An 11,917-nucleotide genomic window follows, 5' to 3' on the forward strand; every position below is an offset into this window, starting at 1 on the left:
GAGTAACCCCTGAGTGTTGTCGGTGTGACTAAAAACAAAATAAATAAATAAATAAATAAATAAATAAATAAATAAATAAATAAATAAATATTAAGAACCAGGGAGATAGTTCAAAGGACTGATCTCATACAGGAGACTTGGGTTTACTCTCTGGCACTACATGGTTCCCTGAGCATCACCTGGAGAGACCCCAAGCACAGATCCAAGAATATCCTAAACATCACTAGGTATTACCCAAAAAAAACCCCACTACAAACAACAAAAAGTATATAAGAACTAGAGATATAACTGAAAGGGTTTGTACATGTAGTTTGCATACCGTAGACCCAAGTTCAATCCCCAGTACTGCATGATCCCCTGAGTACCACGTAGTCTCCAGACCACAGCTGAGGGAAACCCCCAAGACAGGAGTCACTACGATTACAGTCCAGTTTATACTCCAAAAATCCCCACACCAACCCGCTTACACACACGCAATTTATGTGGTAAAAGCTCATCATTTCCATATCCAATTAGTCTATATATCACTATATATAACTATATATACTATATATACTAATTATATAACTATATAAAACTATATATATATATATATATATAAATGGTTAGTCACATAACACCTAACTTAGAAAATGGAGTCGGGTCAGAGAGATAGCATGGAGGTAGGGCATTTGCCTTGCATACAGAAGGACAGTGGTTCGAATCTTGGCATCCCATATCGTCCCTGGAGCCTGCCAGAAGCAATTTCTGAGTGTAGAATCAGGACTAACCCCTGAGTACTGCTGGGTGTGACCCAAAAAACAAACAAACAAAATGGCGTCACTCTAAACTCTACCAAATGTCATAAATCTCTGTACAAAATCATAAAACCTCCCAAGTTTATCTTTCCTCTGTAATCAGTGACTATTACTTTATTTCTGATTCATTCCTACCCTAAGTCTGAGGCGGGCTGAGAACTGACTATTGCTGTTCTATTACTGACTATTGCCCTCCTCTCCACTTCCCTTCCAGGGATCTATATCTAGTCCTAGATAGGAAAATAGCACATTGTGAAACTTGTTTTATAAGATCTTGTAGTTTCGAAATATTTGTTTCAAGTTTGAACTGGCGCTTTTGACAAACTTGACATCTTTGTTTTATAATTGCCCTTTAATATAATTTCCCAAAAATAATTGCCACCCCTTGTCAGCTTTCCTAGGTTGGGGAAGCTAAGGGACAGGCACAGAGAGCCTCTCAGTTAATGTTTAATACTATTATTTCACTACAAAGGAGTGGCTCTCCAGATGCTCTGAACTTCAGAAATTATATGTGTGAAAGAAGCCCAAGAAAGCAGCCAGCGTATTGCTGATTTATAAGCCTGAAAGTGACACGGACTAGTCAGGAAGACTCTTCATCTTGGGTAACTAATGACACGGGAGCTTCTGCTGAGCCTGACAACAGTGTTGTCAAGGGGGAAGGTTTGGGAGGCCACAAGGAGTAGTGTAAAGAGTGCTCTTCTGGCTTTCACAAAGCTAATATTTATTGAGTACCTATAATTGAGCTGTAATTCTCCACAAACATTTTATGTTACTACATTGTCAAGGCTTTCTGAAAGAAAAATCACCAGCAAACTTGATTAAAGGACAATTTGAGCACATGTGATCTCTGGGCCTATGAATATGGTTCCACATGCACATATGGTCTGCATCTCATCACTTAAGATATGCAGTTTTCTACTTTCATGATGGGTGTATACTAGGGGCTCTCTCCACCTTTGACTCTCTCCACATTCTCTCTTCAGCATGTTACTCTCTCCCTTTCTTATCTTCTCCATTCCCTTCCTCGATACCATCCAATAAAACCTGTTTTACTTAACTATTTATCTCCCCCTGAAATTTTTTTTCCTGTGAGGGAAGTTGATGAATCTGAAAGCCCAGACAAGGATCTCACCCAGGAATCTCCAGTGGCATCATAAGTGGCAAACCAGATAGGACACTGCAATGAAGAACTTGAGGAAGATGGTAATCATGAAAATCTTCTCAGAGGACTTTCAGACTGACAATGCTGAAACCCAGTAAATCATTGTCTGGATCCAATTAAAACTAAGATAACATGAGGTTTCACTCTTTACTGGCCTTCACCCATTTTCCTTTTAAAAGATTTTAAGATGGTGAAATCTCTGGGCAGAGGGGATGAAGCAGGCAGGTAGATAGGGATAGGCCCCTATGACAATTCTTGGAATATAATAACTTCTTAAGACATAATAAAACCAAGAGATGAATTTGAAGAAGCTACTCTTGTCCTTAGCCCTAAGTCTACCAGGACACACCTTGTGGATCTTGAAACTAAGGCCAGATAAGAGAAGCTTCTGCAGGAGCAAAGGCCAGGAAAAGAAGGTCAAAGAAGATCAACTGATTCTGATCCTTCTCCCTGGCAGCCACAACAGGACTTACCCTAGGTAGAAAGCCCCATGTGAGGCAGTTTCGCCTACAAAAAAGATGTGCTTTGGAAACTCTCTTTTTTAGAAAAAGAATACTATCAAGATCCTTTATGTAGTTGAGAGGGAGAGGGTTGGGGCCCAAACTGATTGTACTCAGGGTCTATTCCTAATATTGTACTAAAGAGTGACTCCTGGTGGTGCCCAGTGACACTCGGGATTCTTTTTTTTTTAATTTTAATATCTTTATTTATACAATTTGATTACAAACATGATTGTAGTTGGATTTCAGTCATATAAAGAACACTCACCATTCCCATCACCAATGCCCCAAATCTCCCACCTTCCTACCCCCACCCGCCTGTATTTGAGACAGGATTTCTACTTCCTCCATTCATTTACATTGTTATGTTAGTTGTCAGTGTAGTTATTTCTCTAACTGCACTCACCACTTTGTGGTGAACTTCATATCATGAACTGGACCTTCCAGCCCTCATCTCTATTGTTTCTGAGAATTATTACAAAAATGTCTTTTATTTTTCTTAAAACCCATAGATGAGTGATACTATTCTGTGTCTATCTCTCTCCCTCTGGTTTATTTCACTCAGCATAATAGATTCCATGTGCATCCATGTATAGGAAAATTTCATGACTTCATCTCTCCTGATGGCTGCATAATATTCCATTGTGTATATGTACCACAGTTTCCTTAGCCATTCATCTGTTGAAGGGCATCTTGGTTGTTTCCAAAGTCTGACTATTGTAAATAGCTCTGCAATGAATATTGGTTTGAGGAAAGGATTTTTGAGTTTTTTGAGGAATATCCATATTGTTTTCCAGAAAGGCTGAACTAGATGGCATTTCTACCAGCAGTGAATGAGAATTCCATTCTCTCCACATCCCCTCCTGCACTGATTATTTTTGTTCTTTGTGATATGTGCCAATTTCCATAGTATGAGATGATACCTCATTGTTTTGATTTGCATCTTTCTTCTTTGACAAAGTGTTCATTTCTTCTCCCCATTTTTTGATGGGATTAGATTTTTTTTGTAAAGTTCTGTCAGTGCCTTGTATATTTTGGATATTAGCCCTTTATCTGATGGGTATTGGGCGAATAATTTCTCCCATTCAATGGGTGGCTCTTGTATCCTGGGCACTATCTCCTTTGAGGTGTAGAAGCTTCTCAGCTTAATATAGTCCCATCTGTTTATCTTTGCTTCCAATTGTTTGGAGAGTACTGTTTCCTCTTTGATGATCCCTTTTGTCTCACTGTCATGGAATGTTTTACTTACGTGTTGTTCTATATACCTTATGGTTTCAGGTCTGATATCAAGGTCTTTAATCCATTTGATTTTACCTTTGTACATGGTGTTAGCTGGGGGTCTGAGTTTACTTTTTTTGAAAGTGGCTAAGCAGTTGTGCGAACACCACTTGTTGAAGAGGCTTTCCTTGATCCATTTAGGATTTCTTGCCCCTTTATCAAAAATTAAGTGATTGTATGTCTGGGGAACATTCTCTGAGTACTCAAGCCTATCCCACTGATCTGAGGATCTGTCTTTATTCCAATACCATGCTGTTTTGATAACTATTATTTTGTAATACAGTTTAAAATTGGGGAAAGTAATGCCTCCCATATTCTTTTTTCCAAGGATTGCTTTAGCTATTCATGGGTGTTTATTGTTTTAAATGAATTTCAGAAGTGTTTGATCCACATAGTACTGGAAGTACTTGCTCTAGTGATTAAGCAAGAAAAGAATATCAAGGGCATCCAGATAGGAAAGGAAGAAGTCAAGCTTTCACTGCCTGCAGATGACATGATAATATATTTACAAAATCCTAAAGACTCTACCAGAAAGCTTCTAGAAACAATAGACTCATATAGCAATGTGGTAGGCTACAAAATTAACACACAAAAATCAATGGCTTTTTTATACACCGATAATGATAGAGAAGAAATGGACATTAAGAAAACAACTCTACAAAAAGAAAAAAGAAAAGAAAACAACCCCATTCACATTAGTGTCACACAAACTTAAATATCTTGAAGTCAACTTGACTAAAGACATGGAGGACCTATACAAAGAGAACTATAAAACCCTGCTTCAAGAGGGGCCGGAGGGGCCGGAGAGATAGCGTGGAGGTAAGGCGTTTGCCTTTCATGCAGGAGGTCATCGGTTCGAATCCCGGCACCCCATATGGTCCCCTGTGCCTGCCAGGAGCAATTTCTGAGCCTGGAGCCAGAAATAACCCCTGAGCACTGCCGGGTGTGACCCAAAAACCACAAAACAAAAAAAAAAGAGGGGCCGGAGAGGTGGCGCTAGAGGTAAGGTGTCTGCCTGGCAAGCGCTAGCCAAGGAAGGACTGCGGTTCAATCCCCCGGCGTCCCATATGGTCCCCCCAAGCCAGGGGCAATTTCTGAGTGCTTAGCACTCAGAGCATCAAATGGATGTGGCCCAAAAATAAAAACAAACAAACAAACAAACAAACAAAACCCTGCTTCAAGAAATAAGAGAGGATACGTGGAAGTGGAAACACATACCCTGCTCATGGATTGGCAGGATTAACATCATTAAAATGGCAATACTCCCCAAAGGATTGTGCAGATTTAATGTGATTCCTCTAAAGATACCCAATACATTCTTCAAAGAAGTGGACACCTAGGATTCTAACCAGGCTCATAGCTAACAACATTAACTGCATGCAAAGTGAGTGACTTAACTTCTTGTATTTCTTGTACTATCTCTCCAGCCCTTTCCCAACTCTCTCTTACCAACTCTATCTCTTGTCTTCTTGCTTGTTGCCATGTTGGGAGAGTCTCTACAGAAAGGCCCATATGGCAAATAGGCAATTGCCTATAATGAATAGAGTTCTCACTTAATGAAGTGAATCTTGCTGGTGGCAAGTTGAACAAGCTTTAAAATAATTCCTACTTAGTTGACTCTTCAAATGAGACATTATCTCCAGACGATAGCTGGATTGCAGATTTATGGAAGATCCTGAAGCAGAAGATCCACCTAAGTTGGTTGATAAAATAAATAAATGTGTGTGTGGTTTTCATTTGTTTATTTAGTGCTAAGAACCAAATTCTAGGTCTTATATATATGAAGCTTGCACTGAGCTACACCCATCACCTGAATTTGGAAATTTTTCACCTCGGTACACACTTGGTTGTGTTATTTACTTCTGTAATAATAACATTTAAAGACTTTAACTCATAAAAACTAAAGTAAATCTTTAATAACACGAATAATATAACCTAACCTTATTTACACTTTGGAGCAGAAACAAAATATGATATGAAAATTTTTTCAACTGTGTTTATCTTTCATTTTTCTTGGTGCTCTTTGCATTTTAATGTATATTTACTTGAAGTAGCTATATCCTTTGTCATGTAAGTTTTTTTCCAATACTGTGCTTACTGTGTTAATATTGTATAATGTTCAGCTTTTTTGACTTCTTTTTTAAAATAAATAATTTCTTTATATAACACAATGGTTGCAAACATGTTTGTAATTAGGAATAAGCCATAAAATGCACATACCCTTTCATCAGTGCAACTTTTCCACCACCATTGTCCCCTATTTCCCTCCCCCCCATCTTCTGCATGTCTTTGAGACAGGTGCATTTCTCTCTCTATTGTTGTCATGGTAGCTGTTTGTGTAGTTATTTCTCTAACTGCACCTACCACTCTGATAAAATACTTTTAATGGGCTGGTCCTTTCAGCCCTCATCTCTATTGTCTCTGAGTGTTATTATTATACTGTATTTATTTTTCTTATCCCAAATATAAGTGAGATTACTCTGTGCTTATCTCTCTTCCTCTGTTGGTACCTTATTGTTGTTTTGATTTGCATTTCCATGATGATTAGTAATGTGGAACATTTTTTCATGTGCCTTTTAGCCATCTGTATTTCTACTTTGAGGAAGTGTCTGTTCATTTATTCAACCCATTTTTTATGGGGTTTGATTTTTTCTCATTAAGTTCTGTCAGTATCTTGTATATCTTAAATATTAGCCCCTTATATAATAGGTATTGTGTGAATAATTTCTCCCATTCTATGTGTAACCTTTTTACTCTAGTCACTGTTTTCTTTGAAGTGCAGAAGCTTCTCAGTTTAATGTAATCCTATTTGTTTATCTCTGCTTCCATTTGTTTGGATCCTTTGACATTAAAACAGCATGGTACTGGAATAAAGACAGACTCTCAAATTAATGGAATAGATTTGCATATTCGGAGAATAACCCTCAGGCTTACAATCAATTAATCTTTGACAAAAGGGCAAGAAAAGCAAAATGGAGCAAGGAAAGCCTCTTCAACAAGTGAGATGTTAGGACAACTGGTCATCCACATGCAAAAAAGCAAACTTGAACCTCTATCTAACACCATGCACAAAGGCCAAATCAAAATGGCTTAGAGACCTTAATATCAGACCTGAAACTATAAAATATATAGAAGAAAACGTAGGCAAAACACTCCATGACATTAAAACTAAAGGCATCTTCAAGGAGGAAACACTGCTTTCCAAACAAGTGGAAGCAAACAATTGTAATAACAACTTTTGAGATGATTACTGTGAAATAAAAGGATGAAATAAGAGTTGTAACAAGATTTTCTAATGTTGGAGCCAGAGCACACAGGGCTTGCAAATGGCTGACCCAAGTTTAACTCCCAGCATCCCATATGGTCCCCTAAGTACCACTAGTTATTCATTAGAGTAATTGCTGAGTGCAAAAATCAGCTTTTCACAGTGACAGTATCATAGCCATTAAGATTTATCAAGGCACAATTATTGCTAATTGAAAGAATTAAGACAAGCCCTTGAACATTTCTGGGTGTGACATCTAAACAAAACAAAATAAGTTTAAGTTTATGTAATATACATTTATATTTAAAAGTTCCTCTACAGGGCCCGGAGAGATAGCACAGCGGCGTTTGCCTTGCAAACAGCCAATCCTGGACCAAAGGTGGTTGGTTCGAATCCCGGTGTCCCATATGGTCCCCCGTGCCTGCCAGGAGCTATTTCTGAGCAGACAGCCAGGAGTAACCCCTGAGCACCGCTGGGTGTGGCCCAAAAACCAAAAAAAAAAAAAAAAAAGTTCCTCTACTAAAATGTTTTGAATTTTATGAAGCTGGAGAAATAGTACAGTGGTAGATCTAATCCCTGACACACTATACAGTCTCTGAGCACTGCCAGGAGTGATTCTTTTTTGTTTTGTTTTTTGTTTTTTGTTTTTCGGGCCACACCTTTTGATGCTCAGGGGTTACTCCTGGCTAAGCGCTCAGAAATTACCCCTGGCTTGGGGGGACCATATGGGACACCGGGGGATCGAACCGCGGTCGCGATCTTTCCTTGGCTAGCATTTGCAAGGCAGATACCTTACCTCTAGCGCCACCTCGCCGGCCCCAGGAGTGATTCTTAAGTGTCTTCACTTAAGAGTCAGCCAGGAGTGACTGACCTTTGAGCATCACTGGGTGTGGCCCAAGAACCAATAAATAAATAAATTTAAATTTTATCAAATGCCTTTAACTAAATGGTCACTTTTAGTGAGACTAAAGAAAACATTTACAATAAGAATCTATATATGAACAAATTTTTACACAAAGAATTCTCATTAAAAACAAGGGGCTGAGGTTTTCTCAGTGGTAGAGCCCTGTCTTGTAGTTCAATCCCTGGTACCACTTCACAGCTGTGGTCCTTGGTGGCACTGCAGTTTGGGGTCTCCATGTCCCAAGGAAACTATGATCTCTGGAACACTACAACCCAATATGGGCAATTCCCAGTCTTTACAGTAACAACAAAGGTTCTAGCCCTTCAACTGGACTGTGAGGAAGGAAGTTGAGCCTACAATGAGGCCACAGACCAGCACCTGAAGTTGGATGTAGCCATTAGGGGAAACAGTGGGAGTTTAACAGTCCTTAGTATATAGAATAGTAAAATCTGATGATTGCTGGGACAAATTGCCACCAACTAGATGATTTACAAGAACAGAAAAGTCTTCTCACAGTTCTAGAGGCTGAAGACTTCAAATCAAAGTGTCATCCCCGTGGCTCTGGTCTTGTCTCTTCACGCTTCTTCACTCTTTTGTTTTGTTTTTTTGTTTTTGGGTCATAACAGGCAGTGCTCAGGGCTTACTCCTGGCTCTATGGTAAAAAATCGCTCCTGGCAGGCGCAGGGGACCATATGGGATGCCGGGATTCAAACCACTGTCCTTCTGCATGCAAGGCAAACTCCTTACCTCCATGCTATCTCTCTAGCCCCTCTTCTTCACTCTTTTTTTTTTTTTTTTAGCTTGGGCATCTGTTATTTATTATTCCATAGTTACAGTGGATAAAGGGACAAGATCAAATTGCAAACAGGGTCATTCTCCTCTTTAGAGAAGAATCCTGATGCTAGCTTCTGATCATTGCCAGGATTCCTTGGTTGTCTTTGGTTTTCCTTCCTCAATGGATACTCCTTCAGTATCTCAAGGTTGCTCCTCTTACAAGGATTATAAAAGGATTGGACGTACTACTATCTAATTCAGTCTAATTTTATTTTATTTTATTTACTATTATTTGTTGAGCATTTTCTAGTTCTATTAGCTGTGTCATTAAGCTACTCAGGTAAGCTCCTTCTTCCTTCCTGATGTGTGCTTGCAAATTTTCCTCTCAGTACTGCTTTTGCTGTGTCCCATAAGTTCTGATAGTTTGTGTCTTTATTGTCATTTGTTTCCAGGAACCTTTTTTTATTTCCTCCTTGATTTCATCTCGGACCCACTGGTTATTGAGCATGAGGCTGTTTAACTTCCAGGTGTTAAAGTGTTTCTTCTGAGTCCCTTTGGAGTTCACAAATAATTTCAGAGCCTTGTGGTCAGCGAAGGTAGTCTGCAAAATTTCTATCCTCTTGATCTTATGGAGGTATGTTTTATGTGCCAGCATGTAGTCTATCCTGGAGAATGTCCCATGTACATTGGAGAAGAATGTGTATCCAGGTTTCTGGGGATGGAGTGTCCTATATAGATCCACTAGGCCTCTTTCTTCCATTTCTCTTTTCAGGTCTAGTATATTCTTGTTGGGTTTCAGTCTGGTTGACCTATCCAGTGTTGACAAAGCCGTGTTAAGGTCCCCCACAATTATTGTGTTGTTGTTGATATTATTTTTCAGATTTGTCAACAGTTGTATTAAATATTTTGCTGGCCCCTCATTCGGTGCATATATGTTTAGGAGAGTGAATTCTTCCTGCTCTTCGTACCCCTTGATTAATATAAAATGTCCGTCTTTGTCCCTTACAACCTTCCTGAGTATAAAGTTTGCATTATCTGATATTAGTATGGCCACTCCAGCTTTTTTATGGGTGTTGTTTGCTTGGATAATTTTTCTCCAGCCTTTTATTTTGAGTCTATGTTTGTTCTGACTATTCAGGTGCATTTCTTGTAGGCAGCAGAAGGTTGGATTGAGTTTTTTGATCCATTTAGCCACTCTGTGTCTCTTAACTGGTGCATTTAGTCCATTGACGTTGAGAGAAAGAATTGTCCTGGGATTTAACGCCATCTTTATTTCAAAATTTGGTGTGTCTTTTGGGTAGTCTTGTCTTAGATTAGGTCTTTCAGTTTTTCTCTTAAGACTGGTTTTGTGTCTGTGAAGTTTCTGAGCTGTTTTTTGTCTGTGAAACCATGTATTCTTCCGTCAAACCGGAAAGTGAGTTTTGCTGGGTATAGTATTCTGGGTGAAGCATTCATTTCATTCAGTCTTGTCACAATATCCCACCACTGCTTTCTGGCATTGAGTGTTTCTGGTGACAGGTCTGCTGTAAATCTCAGGGAAGCTTGCTTGAACGTGATTTCCCCTTTTGATCTTGCTGTTTTCAGAATTCTGTCTCTATCTGTGAGATTTGTCATTGTGACTAGGATGTGTCTTGGGGTGGTTTTTCTGGGGTCTCTTTTGGTTGGTACTCTTCGGGCATGCAGGATTTGATCACATATATTCTTTAGCTCTGGAAGTTTCTCTTTAATGATGTTCTTGACCATTGATTCTTCCTGGAAATTTTCTTCCTGGGTCTCTGGGACTCCAATGATTCTTAAGTTGTTTCTGTTGATCTTATCATAGACTTCTATTTTCATCTGTTCCCATTCTTTGACTAATTTTTCCATTGTCTGCTCATTTGCTTTAAGTTTTTTGTCCAATCTCTCCTGCTGTATGGAATTGTTATGTATCTCATCTTCCACAGCACCAAGTCTATTCTCAGCTTCTGATACCCTGTCCCAGAGCTTATCCATTTTGTCATTCACTTCGTTTACTGACTTTTTCAGTCCTGTTAGTTGACATGTTATTTCAGTTTGGAGTTTTGTGATTTCTGTCTTCATATTTTCTTGGTTCTTATTAGTGTTCTGTTCAACTCGATCCATGGTTTCTTGGAGATCTTTGAGCATCTTCCATATTGCTAGTCTAAAGTCCTTATCTGAGAGGTTGATTAGTTGGTTGGTCATTATCTGGTCCTCAGAATTGTCATCTTCATTCTCTATGTCTGATGCTGGCCTGCGTTGTTTCCCCATTGTCACACTTGTATTGTGTGTTTTTCTACGTGTTGTGGTGGTATTCATTGTCTATATGATGCAGGCAACACACTCCTCTGGCTCCTCCCTTTCTGGATGGGCTGACTTGCCTCTAAGGGAGGGGAGTCCTCCGTGGATGAAGCCTCACACTGGGTCAAATCTTAGGCCCAAGCATGCAACAGAGAAGACAGTCCGGAGAGAAATGTTTGCTTCTGTGATATAGTGCCGTTCTTAGTGTGATTTTTCCTTCTTGTTGCAATGGTATTCTTTCCTTAGAATGAGTGCATGGCCGCGTAGCGGAGCGGAGCGGCCTTGCTCTGTTGGAGCCTCTTTTTGCCCCACTCACAAGAGTTTCACGCAAGAGGACAGTAGACAGACATAGACAGGTCACACTCACAGTTTTTCACAGTTGGGCCCCACTGGACCGGTGTACTTTTGCGGATTTTCCCCGCCTGGTGTCACACACAGGGAGCCGGCTTTTGCAAAGCCTTGCCAGTTTTCATGCTCTGTAGTCCCTCCCTGAAAATGGCCTCTGGGCAAGCGAGGTTTCTGGAGCCTCTTTTTGCCCCACTCGCAAGAGTTTCACGCAAGAGGACAGTAGACAGACATAGACAGGTCACACTCACAGTTTTTCACAGTTGGGCCCCACTGGGCCGGTGTACTTTCTCGGATTTTCCCCGCCTGGTGTCACACACAGGGAGCCGGCTTTTGCCTCTTCTTCACTCTTAAAGCATTACTTGGCTTGTGGTCAAATTCCCCAGCCTGTCTTAAGGGTCACACTGTCCCTTCTAAGTGTTTTTGTCTTTTTTTTTTATCTCAGTGTTCTTTTTGCTCCTAAGGACAGGTGTCTGCCTAGGTAATATCTCTCAAGAACCTTCACTTCAAATCACCTTAACTTTAAATCATCCTCACCCCATAAAGCCACATCTGTTGGCTCTGAGGACTAGAGTTGTCTTTTGGGGGTGAGAA

This window comes from Suncus etruscus, chromosome 12, assembly GCF_024139225.1.
Source record: "Suncus etruscus isolate mSunEtr1 chromosome 12, mSunEtr1.pri.cur, whole genome shotgun sequence".
NCBI classification, from domain to species: domain Eukaryota; kingdom Metazoa; phylum Chordata; class Mammalia; order Eulipotyphla; family Soricidae; genus Suncus; species Suncus etruscus.